This window comes from Stegodyphus dumicola, chromosome 1, assembly GCF_044657685.1.
Source record: "Stegodyphus dumicola isolate Sdum_Otavi_A_Nest chromosome 1, ASM4465768v1".
NCBI lineage: Eukaryota > Metazoa > Arthropoda > Arachnida > Araneae > Eresidae > Stegodyphus > Stegodyphus dumicola.
This window is the reverse complement of record NC_140768.1, coordinates 280,435,127-280,448,040: the sequence shown is the minus strand read 5'-3', so window position 1 is coordinate 280,448,040 and position 12,914 is coordinate 280,435,127. Positions and strand designations below refer to the sequence as shown.

Here is a 12,914-nt window from a genome sequence, read left to right as displayed (position 1 = left end):
GAGATATTTGTTCACATTTGTATTGAATATGGAGGAGCTCCATGTAACCAAATCTTTCTTTTGCAGTCCCCAAAGCTGAGATGGGCAGCAAATATTTAAAGTCTCATGCTCATTTACTGCTGGACGCAGTTTTAAAAAAATTTTTGCCCACCCATTTACATAATTTGTGGTATGTGGACGTTTTGATAATTTTTCACATGATCAATCCAAAAGTCAGTTTTTCTATTTAGAATTTTCCTAAAAGACAAATTATGATATTCTCTTTTTCGAAGTAAGTGATTCAGTTACATATTAACGTCTTTATAAATGTCTCAGAATTTAATAATATACAATAATCTTATATGTAATTAAACTATTTCAAAACTAGATGCTTAATAATTGAAACTTAAATAACAACTTGAAAAAAGCTTCCAAAAACATTTTGCCTTGAGTATTTTTATGTTGTCATTATTCTGAACAAAACAGCAGTCAAGCCATAAAATTACTGAAAATTTAAAATCTATTCTTTAAAATCATGCAGCTAAAAATTTCAACAAAAAAATCACATCTTTTGGCGACGTTACGTAAAAGTTACAACCCTAATCTTACAAGTCGATATAAAACAAAGAACTTACAACTGGCAATCTGAAAAGCTTTGAAGTGTTTTACCGAAGAAGATACATTTAAAAAGTAAGATAAATTTTGTGGTTTTTGAACCTATTATAAATGCAGCATATTATTAAACTATGATTGATTCCTTATTGAAAAGAGCAACATTATTTAAAATCTCTTTATCAATTCTTGAATTTGAAAGCTATTATGCAGTTAAAATTTCTTATTTGAATTTTAATTTCAGTATTTATTTCAATATTTATTTCAAAGTACAACTTCAGTTGAAATAATTTATTCAGCTGAAATAATTTATCAGTTAAAATAATTTATTCAAGACCATGGAAAAGATCTCAGGGAAAAATATTATCACATAATGCATGCTAATAACAACATTAAAATTATTTATGATTTTCTATTTTAGATCTATCCGACAGAAAATTATCTACGTGTCGCAACAGTAGTTGTAATTATAGTTACCGTTTCCTATATATATATATATATATATATTATATAAATTATATTTGCCGATGCCAGTGTAAGTTACAAAAAGGTGTTTTCAATGGCATTGAAATACAGATTTTATTTATCCGTTAGATAATTTTCATAAATTTGTATCGGGCTCACGAGCTGCCGAGCGGTTAAGTCGCTGAACACTGGTAGTTCGATCCAGGGCTCAAATCCAGGCGAACGGGCTGTCTGTATAGGCATTTTCGTGTTTTCTTCGTGTGTAATATGTATGCGAGCCAGTTTTCCCTAGAATGCCCTTCACGAAGGCGTCCCTTCTTTTAGGCAAATAGCCCTCGTGTGCTTTACTGCAATCAAAATAAACCAAACTAAATAATTTTGAATCAGTATATTAGTTATACGTGGGAAATTAGAAAGTCTTTTTTCCTGTGTTACCTTAGCAGTTTCAAACCAGCGTTTGATATGATTCTGGTGAGATTATTCTTGAGTACATACAATTTTTAAAGGCTTTAAAAAACGGAAACAAAAAATATAAAAGCAAAAACAGTTATGATGAATGGCTCATGTGTCAAGATTGTTAACAGATCCTGAAATTTACACGTTATCTTAGGGAGTTTCATTATTTACTCCGTTTGTAGTAGAATTCGAAAATGTACTTTATGTCTCTACGAATCTGCGCCCACTAGCGGCCGAGTGGTAAAGTCGCTGAACACACATTCGATATGAGGTTCGAATACCGCGAACGGGCTGGCTGTATGGGCGTTTCCGTGTTTTTTCCTATGTGTAACGTGTGTACGAGCCAGTTACCCTTAGAAAGTCTTCCACGAAGTCATCCCTTCCCTCAGGCAGATAGCCCTCGAGGACGTAGTCACATAAATTCTACCAATCTGCAGAATCCGAAAATTGTGATGGCTACTGATATTCTGCATGGTTTAATGCGATGTATTATTAGTTTTTTCGTGATACATTAATTGTTATTACAGCCCATCGGGGGGGAGGAAAAAACACAATTTGAATTTGTCGCTTACATAAAGACCAAGGTTTCCTTGGTAGGTCCACAGATCTCAATGTCCACCTATCTCGGTAGGTCCGCCGGTCAGTAGGTATTGGTCTACCGATAACTTTCGAAGAGTTTTAAAATTTCTCGTTCACAGTATTACTCAGCATCTTCTAAACATTAACATTTGTAACATTTTGATTTACTAAAAAATTTTCATATTCCTAGCATTCATTTTTGACCGTCATTTATGTAAAGTATAAATCATTACCTCATCAGTTATAAGTTAGTAATAAATTGTAAATTACTTACTTCGAAAGTAATTTTTTCACATATTACCAGCCAAAGTGATAAATTTCACATATAACTTGTCGAAGTGCCAGGAAAGTAATAATAATAGCAATTCAAGAGAAACAGTCTTTCGAGGTTTAATTATTTAATTTAGGCAAAATTTATGAACAATTTGAATTTATTTGCAGTTTCCTCAAAAACGTTAAAACGAATAAAAAAATTTTTGTATAGAATGCAGAAATTAAGAAATTTTGTTGTCATTAGCCAAAAGGGGCGTTAGCCCAGAAGGGCTATTAATCTCGAAACGGCATTTTAAAGTAAATCACTTAAATGCGATGCATAACTTTTCCAATTGTTGCCACTAAATATGACCCACAGGCGGCTGAGCGGTAAAGTCGCTGAACACTGGTAGTTCGGTCCGAGGTTCGAATCCCGTGAACGGGCTGGCTGCATGGGTGTTTTCGTGGTTTTCCCCATGTGTAACGTGTATACGAGTCAGTTTCCCTTAGAAAGTCCTCCACGAAGGCATCCCTCCCCTTAGGCAGATAGCCCTCGTGTGCTTTGCCGTAATTAAAATACACATACACCGTTGCCACCAAATATGAAAAGAATATGAAAAGAATTAATTATGCATATCAGGCAAAAATTTATTTTATATAAGAAGTTTTCTAATGGATTGAATCACACTTGGACTCATGTATTCAATTAATCTATATTCAGACGCTTTGTCTTCCCTGCTGGCGCTCTCACGCCCGATTCATAACAATGAGCTTATAAATGAAATCAAATGTTTATATAGAAAACTTAAAAGAAAACACAGATTAAATCTGCACTGGGTTAAAGCTCACTCTGGAGTGTGAGGTAATGAGTCTTGGGAAATGGGGGCATTTGTTATGATATTCAAGATTCAAGGAAAAAGACTATTACCATTATCAAAGATCATTTGTTGAAGCAATGGAAGCATAGGTGGGAGACATCTGAGAAAAAGACCAAGGGGAAAAAATGACTATTATGAATGATATGGACCTTAACCAAATAATTACCAATCATGGTAAGTTTCCCGCCTATCTAAACTGATTCCACATCCAGGAGAACTGCTTATGCAAAATATGTAATTCTTACGGAGAATTCGGAGATACAACTCACTTTGTCGAGGACTGAGACATTCGAATTAACAGGCATTCTCAGGCATTTCGAATTAACAGGGAGTGTGAGGGCAAAGTATGTATCATTCAGTATGCAAGATTTGAATAAGAAGAATGGAAACTGAACTCGTTAAAACCATTATATACCTTTCCTTTTTTATGATAACTGTTTCATACGGCTAGCCATGCAAGCGGCTGGTTTAAAAAAATAATATAGAGAATATAAGAAATTATGTTACAACACCTAACACCCAAATTTTAAAGTTATGCTGTTTTAAAATATTTGGCGTTTTTGCTATTGAATTGAATGTGGCGTAACATGATATTTAATAGATAAAGTTAGCACATAAAAAATTAATTACAAAAAGAAAAAAATTCTCTGTTAGTCATCGTATTAAAAAAATGAATATTAATATGATAAACTGAGAAAAGACTGAAAGAAGTATAAAAATATATGCCACTGCACTTAAGACTGCATCAGAATTACTAAACTCATGCTGCTATGCAGCTTTTAAAACTTTTTGTGATTTTGTTGTTGAAATATATGAGGCGTTAAGGGCGAAGAAAGAGATGCTTAGTAATAAAGCTAAATAGAAAAAGGTGAGTTAATTGGAGGGAGTGGAAACTGGTAAATTGCGAGCTTAACGAGAGCGAAATAAACCTCAACCCTTTTGGGCGACTGTTAAAATCTGAAACTTTCCAGATGATTTTTCTTTCCGGTTTTAGCATGTTAAGATGAAGGTTGAATAGTGTCTTCTTTGCGTTTAAATCATCCGTTATATTCATGGGTAATGTAAACATCGAGAAAGTGCGAAAACATTTATGCATATACTAACAACTAAGAGCGACATCAAACGGATACCACAGGGCACCTAGAATAATTTAGATTGTCGAACTCGCTGTTGCATTTGTATTTATTATCAAATCCATGCAGAATTTATTGAAAATTATTACATGTAAACCTCTTAGTTGAAAATTATTAATAGTCACCGAATCGGATGATAAATTCTTATAAACTCTAGATTTTAACGTTTCCAATTTGGTAATTTTTAATGTAAGCGTATTAATCTCTCCCACTGTAAACATATATATGTTTGTCATAATTTCATAACATCTCTATTGTCTTACATAGAAACAGCATAGTACTAACAGTTAAAAGTAACAAGACATTGCCGTGGTATTAATTAAACAGTAAATTAAGTATTGTCAGGATAAAATAGCCAACTTTTTAAGAATGGGTATTTGAGCTCCTGTGCATCTACAGAAGAAGACCAATATGAAACAGCTCGGCTTATCAAGATATAACAGAAAGGTCTAAGATCAAGCGAATAGGCTAGCCAATGCAATCTAATAATATCTTTACTTTCAGATGTATTTATCTTCCGGATAATAAATTAAACTGCTTACCCTCCTTTGCGGATTAGTGTAACAGTAGGGTCTTACCTTTTTTAGATCAGCGAATATTCTAAGCTCAAGCGAATAGGCTAGCCATTGCAATCGAATAATATCTTTACTTTCAGATGTATTTATCTGCCGGATAATAAATTAAACTGCTTACCCTCCTTTGCAGATTAGTGTAACAGTAGGGTCTTACCTTTTTTAGCTCAGTTCTGTCATATGAGGGAGGTGTTGGTTCTACAAGAAAGAAACAGCTCTGATTTCAAGTCTTGTCGTTCTCAACCATTCTTAGGCAGGTGGACTTCTTCAATGCACTTTAAGGATGGGGGAAAATTCGAACGTATGGGTCGTCCACTGTTGATGGATCCACCGAAGTCTTAACTGTGAATCCTCTTCATAATGCTTTACCCCAGAGCTGAAGTTACCTGAGTACAGATCTCAAAAAGCCCAATCTACCAGATAAGATCAATGGAAAGGTCTGAATTATAGTTCCTTAGGTAGTCTAATGCAGGACTTCATCTACTAAGGCTTGGTATCTTTGAAGAGATACCGAGCCTTAGTTGTAAAATCTGCAGATAGGAACGATCGCTTATCAAGATTCTCTTCCAGACAGGGAAACCATTACCATAAAAATTAAGCCTTCCAACTACATTCCACAGACTAATCATACATTCGCTATATTTTCACCAGATGAAAGTACATTAAAAAACCAGTATTTAAACTGAAACCTGATTCATCGATGAGACAAAAATAGAGCTATATCATTTAGAATTCAATTATGGTATAGGGAAGATTATCTTAAGAACTCATCACGTGAATAGAAATAAAACTGCAATACATTCTTCGCCTGGTAAGCAAGCTAATTTGTCCATCGTTTGTAAATAACTCCCTTGTTTATTCTTACGCCAATTATTGCCCAGACGTTAGAGTAAGTTAATTGTCTTTCATTTGCAAGTCACTTTCCTGTCGCTTGTGAGATAAACGGAAGTCTTTGAATGTAATAGATGTCCTTTAAAGATCTTAATATTTCCGAAGACCAAAAGTTCTTGTGCTACGCAATGACTTCCATGTACTTATTGAGCATTGATTATGCTACATATTTGATGATGACATCCTACTGCCATAAGTAGAATGTTCAACTAACTAATCAACTTGGCATAGACATTCTACTGATTAGTCGCAGTAGGATGTCTTGGTATCTCTATTTCTTTCCGTCTACTAACGGCCATCGGGCCATCATTCATATGAGTGAAATCTTCGAGAAACATTTAACCGTTTACAAAGACTTGCTAATTCATAAACGTACTTAAAGTAAGAATAGATGTGCGAATCCTAATATGTGTTCTAACTTCATTCGTTCGCATTCCTCAAATTTGCATATTTTGTGCTTTAAGACATGAGAAAATCCAAAATTTCACCTTCAGTAATTTCATATTACTATTCAGGTATCTTCATGCGGTTTTCATTTTGGTATTTCGTACAATTTATAGTTCATCTAATACTATTTTAGAAGTTATTCTTGACTTTTGTCAGATCAATGGAATATTAATTAGCCACTTCCTTGATTTCAGAATTTTGCCCTCCGCCCAGAGATCCTAGTCCTTGCAATTTGAGATCCAACTGGAATGACTGCTGTAAACAAAGCGACTGCCATAGCTTTGACATCTGCTGTGCAGAGCCTTGCGGCAATGTATGTAGACGTGCCACTGATAAACCTACTACTGGAGTAGCGTTTAGGGATGGAGACTATTGTGTGGAGGGCTGGCAAGATTAAGAATTTAACTACATCCCAGGAAATGGGATATTTTGATTTTAATGGATCTACGTTTTGCATAGACTGACAATTGTGTATTTGTAAATGTGGAGAATAAAAATGAGCATGAAACATTTTCTGTCTTATTCATCACCGATCTTCAGCATTTACAAAGCAATTTCTGATTGTTTAGTTACATGCCCAAGTATCATATCATTCCCATTTACTACCGTCAACGTTAAAACTTCATTCTCGGTGTAATAGCTAATAGATTTTAGCAGTTAGACCATTTATTGGTGAACGAGACACGAGACCTCGCGACAAGCAGCAATATCCTTTCGCGTTATCCTACTATCAGAGAAAACCATAAAGGCATGTGAAGTCTTCAAGCAACGTAAAAATTACGAGTCACCCAAATGCAAATTTTTTAAATAGATAGTGATTTGGAGTCCATCTTGCATATTTTACATCGTAAAGTAGAAGATCTTATAAACAAAGCTTAGTTAACAAACACATTTTCTTCGTTTCAGAACACTGCCCAATGCCCAGGGATTTAAGTTCGTGCACTCTGCAAAAGGAATGATTGTTGTAAGCAAAGTGACTGCCGGTCCACTGGTGTCTGCTGCAAAGAACCATGTGGCAACGTTTGTCAGCGCGCTGTAGACAAACCCGTTTACGGTGGAGTGAAAGTGACCGACGGAGAACGTTGTACCGAGGGTTGGCAAAAGTGAAGAAGTTCGAATCGTAGTTTAGGCCGAAGATAAAATGTTTTTATTTCGTAAAGTATGCATTTTATGTTGGTTGGAAGTTTGTAGGGTTGAAAAGACTGAGAATAAATTTCTGCATTAGTATTTTTTGTGTTTTAGAAGAAATACTTAGCTATAAAAACGTTCTTAATTGTAAAATACTTGTATCTTATATATTTGAGCAGCACCATCTCGCCTTTAAAATTAAGAACATTTATGTACGTTAGTTTACAGACACCTAAATCTAGGCACAATAATCCAGGATTTTTTAATTGGTAGCAAGGATAGAAATACGAAATTTAAGCTTCAGTCAGCCTATGAACCATTTCACATTCCTTGTGATCCATTGTTGGGTTTAACACAAAAAGCACTCATTTATTCAAAATAAATAAATAAATAAAATAAAGTAAAATAAAACTAAGCTATTGAAATAGCATAACACGTAGTACTTTCTTTCCACCGACAGCCTGGGTAGCCATTTCACCGAGGCACTTAGCATTTCGCTTATGTAGACGCGCTGATGGCACTATCTTGGTTTCAAAGTTTTCTGATTTGCAAGCTGCCTAGAGATGTGTTCAGAGAAGGGATAAATAAATTGATGTGTTGTAGTTCTTTTCTAAGGTCAAAGTTCTAGTATAGGGACTGACGAGTGACAGACAAATAAGTGATTCAAAACATGAGCGATAGATGCAGTGAGGAGGATGAGAACATATAGTAGAGTTTACGCATGATACTGGGCTGTCCTTGACGGAATGCATGCTCAGCTCTGGAAATAGATATGGACTGATGTAACTGAAATATTTTTCATGAGTTTTCATAACGCGAAATATTTAATTTTGTAGATGCACACAATGCAGGTATAGCGTCTGAATGAGTTATATGGATATGCATGGCCCAATCAGTTCAATAACACAAAGTTAAACATATAGTGTAGTTGCCAAAACCGCTACGCAAACCCTGGGTTGTGACAGAGGGTTAAAATTAACTTCAAACTCAAGTTTTAACAATAAAATGAATTTTAATAAGATGAAAACCTTAACAGTTGCATATCTTGACAATATGGGACTTGGATATATTTAGTCCCGTAATTTCAGAATTTTGTTACAGGAAAAATGCTCTAACGCATTATTCACGAGGAATGATCGCTTTTATCAGGCCAACATGCTCCTAGCTCTAAACAGGAAATTTTTTCTCTTCTTCTCTGTAGAACGGTGTTTGAGACACCAGGGTGCCTGAGCCAAGGCTCTACCCCTTGTAGAACAGTTTGATCATTTCGAAAGGTGGTATAGAATAATCGAAATATAAATCGAATAGGTTATTTTTTTCTAAATAACTTTGTTAAGGTCAGATAGGAATTAAGTATTAATAACAATGGAGTTGCTGTCTAAATTAGTGCGAGCAGAAAAGTCGAGGAACTGGTGACTGTGATAAGAATGAGGTACTGCAAACATAGGCAAACTGAATCCATTAAGAATATCAAATACAAACCATCTAACACTAAGACATGAACTTGGAATAATTATATGCAATACTTAAAACATACACAAAAGTGAGAATGCAGACAGAAAATTCAAAGTGTAGCAGATAACAGAAATGAAAATAAATACATAAATAAACACATATGTCAAATTATCAGAGTTGCATTTTACATGATCCATACATTTAGTTGGGCCATAGGCCTATCCATATTTTCCAAACTGTTATAGTCGTAATCACAGATTTTAATACTGGGATTATCAATATTTTGCTGCCTTTCATGAAGTTTTTTGGCCAAGTTATAATAATGAGTGCGAAGTAACTCAATGTCTAACTCTTCATATATTCTGTTATTCCTTACATACCATTCAGCATTTACAATTTGTCGTAGAACAGTATTTTGGTAGACTTGCAATCTTTTCCTATTAGTTTTCTAGGTATAGGCCCAAACCGGACTTGCATAACACAAAAGTAGACATAGAATGGATTTGTAAATGAGTAACTTGTTGTCAATAGATAATATACTCTTTCTAGCAATTAAGGGGTATAGTTTGGCTTTACGAAGTCGAAACTTCTGGATAATAGATGTAATGTGAGGGGACCATGTAAGTGACTTATTGAGGATCGCCTCAAGATAAGGGATTTGCTTGGCCCAGGGAATATAAGTGCCATAACCTTTTTCTCTGCTCAGGAAACCACCTTATATATCTCCATATGTTTTCTTGCGCTGAACTCCCAGGCGGGAATGGTTCTTTCACTCATACATAACAAAGTAACCATCTCCTGACCTCGATGAAGACTTCTTTTACTCTTTGTCCACTGGAGTGACCAACGAAGCTGCAACCGTAATTATTATCAAAGGCACAGAATTACACCACTGGTGAAAATTATTGCACTCTGAAATCACTCATCCTAGACAAAGAACCACCTTATCACAAACCACCTTATCACAAACCATTAATAATACATTAAGTATTACAATAAACAATTAATAAAGTTATCAATACAAAAATTAAATACTCTAAGTAAGGCAATGTGCGATGCAGTTGCTTTTCTGTTTAAGAACGTTGCAATTTTTTATTTTCATGCCATGCAAGGATATACTCCGCTACTAGCTGGCGAAGATGATGTTTTGTAGTCTCTGCAGTCGAACGTATAGCGATCAGGATCCCCTTCCACCTCGAATGAAAACTGGTCGTTTTCACATCATCTAAAGCAATCGTGAAAAGCCCAAAGATAACCAGTTTTCCTGTTTTGTCATTATCACAATAAATAATGCAAAATGCTTTATTTTTCCATAACATTTTAAAGAAAACAACCAGTATAGAATTCAACTGAAAAAGCATAAAACAAATAAGTCACGATTTTTAGTCTTGGCATGGAAAAGAAAATAGTCAAAATTGACAAGAAAGTTATATCATTCCAAGAGAATTGATAGTATATTTTGTAACAGTAAATTTTAAGCCTATTTTTTTGTTATTTTATTTAAAAGTTTTGTTATTTTATTTAAAAGTTTAAAGTTACAAAAATGAAAGAAATAAAATTAAACGATACATATTAGTAATTGCTACTTGCATTGTAAATGAGAATATTTAACTGTTTCGGTTGTGTAATAGGCAAAAAATTTGGTAGAAACATCAGTTTTATATTTCCCGCTAATAAGGCCTAATACGCTGATTGTAAATTTTTTGTTCCATAAAGGCAGACCTGGTTTTAGAGTTTTTAACCCATTATCTTATTAATTTTATCTCTGCAGTCACTTCTACTTCCACTGGCGCCCCAACGGAATGCAAATTAATGTATATAAGAACAGAGTTTTGAAGTCATTGGAGAGCTTTTGCCAGTTACCGCTGACTTTCTCCAAGCAATCTTTGTCCAACTTATAGCTTGAGTCGTGTGCCGCTGTTTTGATTATAGGACTGAGATTGTAAGGTATCGTTTTAGATCTTTAACGAGTTATGTTATGGTTATCACCTTTCCTATCCTCCTTATTTCTATTTTTCTGCCAGAATGTAAATTTCTAATTTGAGTTATATTCACATGCGGTAGAAAGACGAGAGTATTTAAAGAAGGGTTTTAGATGATAGAATCAGAGGTGTTTTGCCTGCTGAAGGCCACGTAGCTAACGTAATTCTCTTGTTGGTAGTATTTTGCAGCGTTGCGTTATTCTCGCCATTAGGCTTGCAATGCGAATCTTAGGTCAGAGCCAACTTGCACGTTACTCTAATTGTGCAGCCAATGGGCTAGTTTTTAGCCCAAGAGGGGCTCTATCCCAAATGGGCCATTAGTCTCAAAACGAGATTTTGCGTTGAATCACTATAAAAGTCTGAATCATTTTTCAATTTGTTGACACCAAATATTATCACTCTGTATAAATAACTCCCCCCCCCGGGGTCGACGTAGAGAATTCTGCGAAGCTACTGGCTAGGATCTGTACCTAGGCAGTCTCGGCCACGGGGGTATAAAATTTATGAACTTGGTGGTTCTGAAGTCTCTGGGAAAGGTCACTTATTGGCTGGCCCCAGAGTCTGGCACGTCCTAGCGCGGCGTGGTACTAGTAACTCGGGGGTCTCCCCCGAGGTCGCTGGGTAATGTCCCGCTGCGACGGGCTCGCCCAAGCGACTGGTAGGAGCATTAGACGACCGGTGCTGCCTGGGGCTTGCTCCAGGTGGTGCGCTGCTCTCCTAAGGGGTAATAGTGGAGGTTGAACCACCACAATGTGCCCTAAGGGGGAGTGGACCCGTAATGAGATTGAGTTCTCGAGGCGGGGAATGCCCAAATCTTCTTTTTCTGTATAAATAACGAATCTGCATGAATCATTTAAAGAAATTCATCACGGATACATGCTTGATTCTCGCACTGTGAAAAAAAAAAAAAAAAAACGACTGTACCTACAGCCATCAAATTTTGAAGGATGCTCCACCGAGCACGTGAGCCTGGAAATCCAAATTTTGAATTTTATATTTCATTTTTGTAAAACTGTAATGAAATTTTGATTAACAAATTTAAAGGTTTGAAAGCTGTCAGTGGCAACACTGTACAGAATAAAACATTTTTATCTTCAGGGAGCGACACTGTCTCTCGGAAATTGTAAGTATATCCTGTTTTTAATTATTTTATGATTTTACTATTGAATTGAATTTTTTGTATCCTGAGTATGCAGAACGCGATGTTTTATAAATAAAATTAAACACGCAAAAGCTTAAAAGGACAAAAAAGTTTTATAAGCTCTAAGTTTAGTAGGGAAACTGAACATTGATATAATCAACTGAGAAAAGTATGAAAAAACAGAAAAATGTATGACAGCATTTAACACTGCATCTGGAATTCTAAACATACACTGCTATGCTACATTTAAAATTTCATAATATATGATGTACGTGTGAAGAAAATGATGTTTAATAATAAAGTTATAAAGACAAAAAAAAAATAATAAACAAAAAAGAAAATCTGAAAGATTTCAGATTTTAAATTACATCCAAAGGGGCGTTTGCGCTTTTCTAACGTTTTGTGTGTTACCTTTATTTATTAAATATCATGTTCTATGTACTCAAACTATTAAATTCAGTTCAACAGCAATATCGCAAAATAATTTTAAAATGAGCATATTATTAGAATCTCAGAGTCTCGTGTCCTGGAGATTTTTTTTTTTTTTTCTTTTCCCGTGCAGTGTTACCATTGCTCGTTTTGAAATCGTGGAGTTTCTTAATCAAGAATTCGTTAAAGTGTTACAAAATATGAAATCGATAATAAACCAAATTTCAAATTCAAATTAGGGCTTCCACATGTCCATATTCTATGAAAGATTACGTTATTCAAATTTTGATTGCTCTATCACAATGCGAGAAACATACATACATTCATGCAGATTCTTCATAATTTAATTTCTTGAAATATAGTACCGGATTCTAATATTTGGTGGCAACAATTTGAAAAGGGATTCGCCGTTTATAGTTTTCAACGCAAAATTCCAAAAAAATTAATAGTCCTTCAGAGCAAATTGACGCTTTAGAATAACAATGAGTTAGCAGGAGCGAGTGTAGCAGCAAACT

The 12,914-nt window shown here is 35.0% G+C and overlaps 1 protein-coding gene across 1 annotated transcript in view; it reads left to right on the top strand.

Moving 5' to 3' along the window:
• Positions 1–646: 646 nt before the first annotated feature.
• Positions 647–12,914, top strand: part of LOC118197362 (U20-lycotoxin-Ls1c-like) — a 28,576-nt gene continuing 16,308 nt past the window's right edge. The window contains exon 1 of the mRNA XM_085807682.1: positions 647–669. The gene's annotated coding sequence lies outside the window, so the exon portion shown is untranslated. The remainder of the gene's footprint in view (positions 670–12,914) is intronic.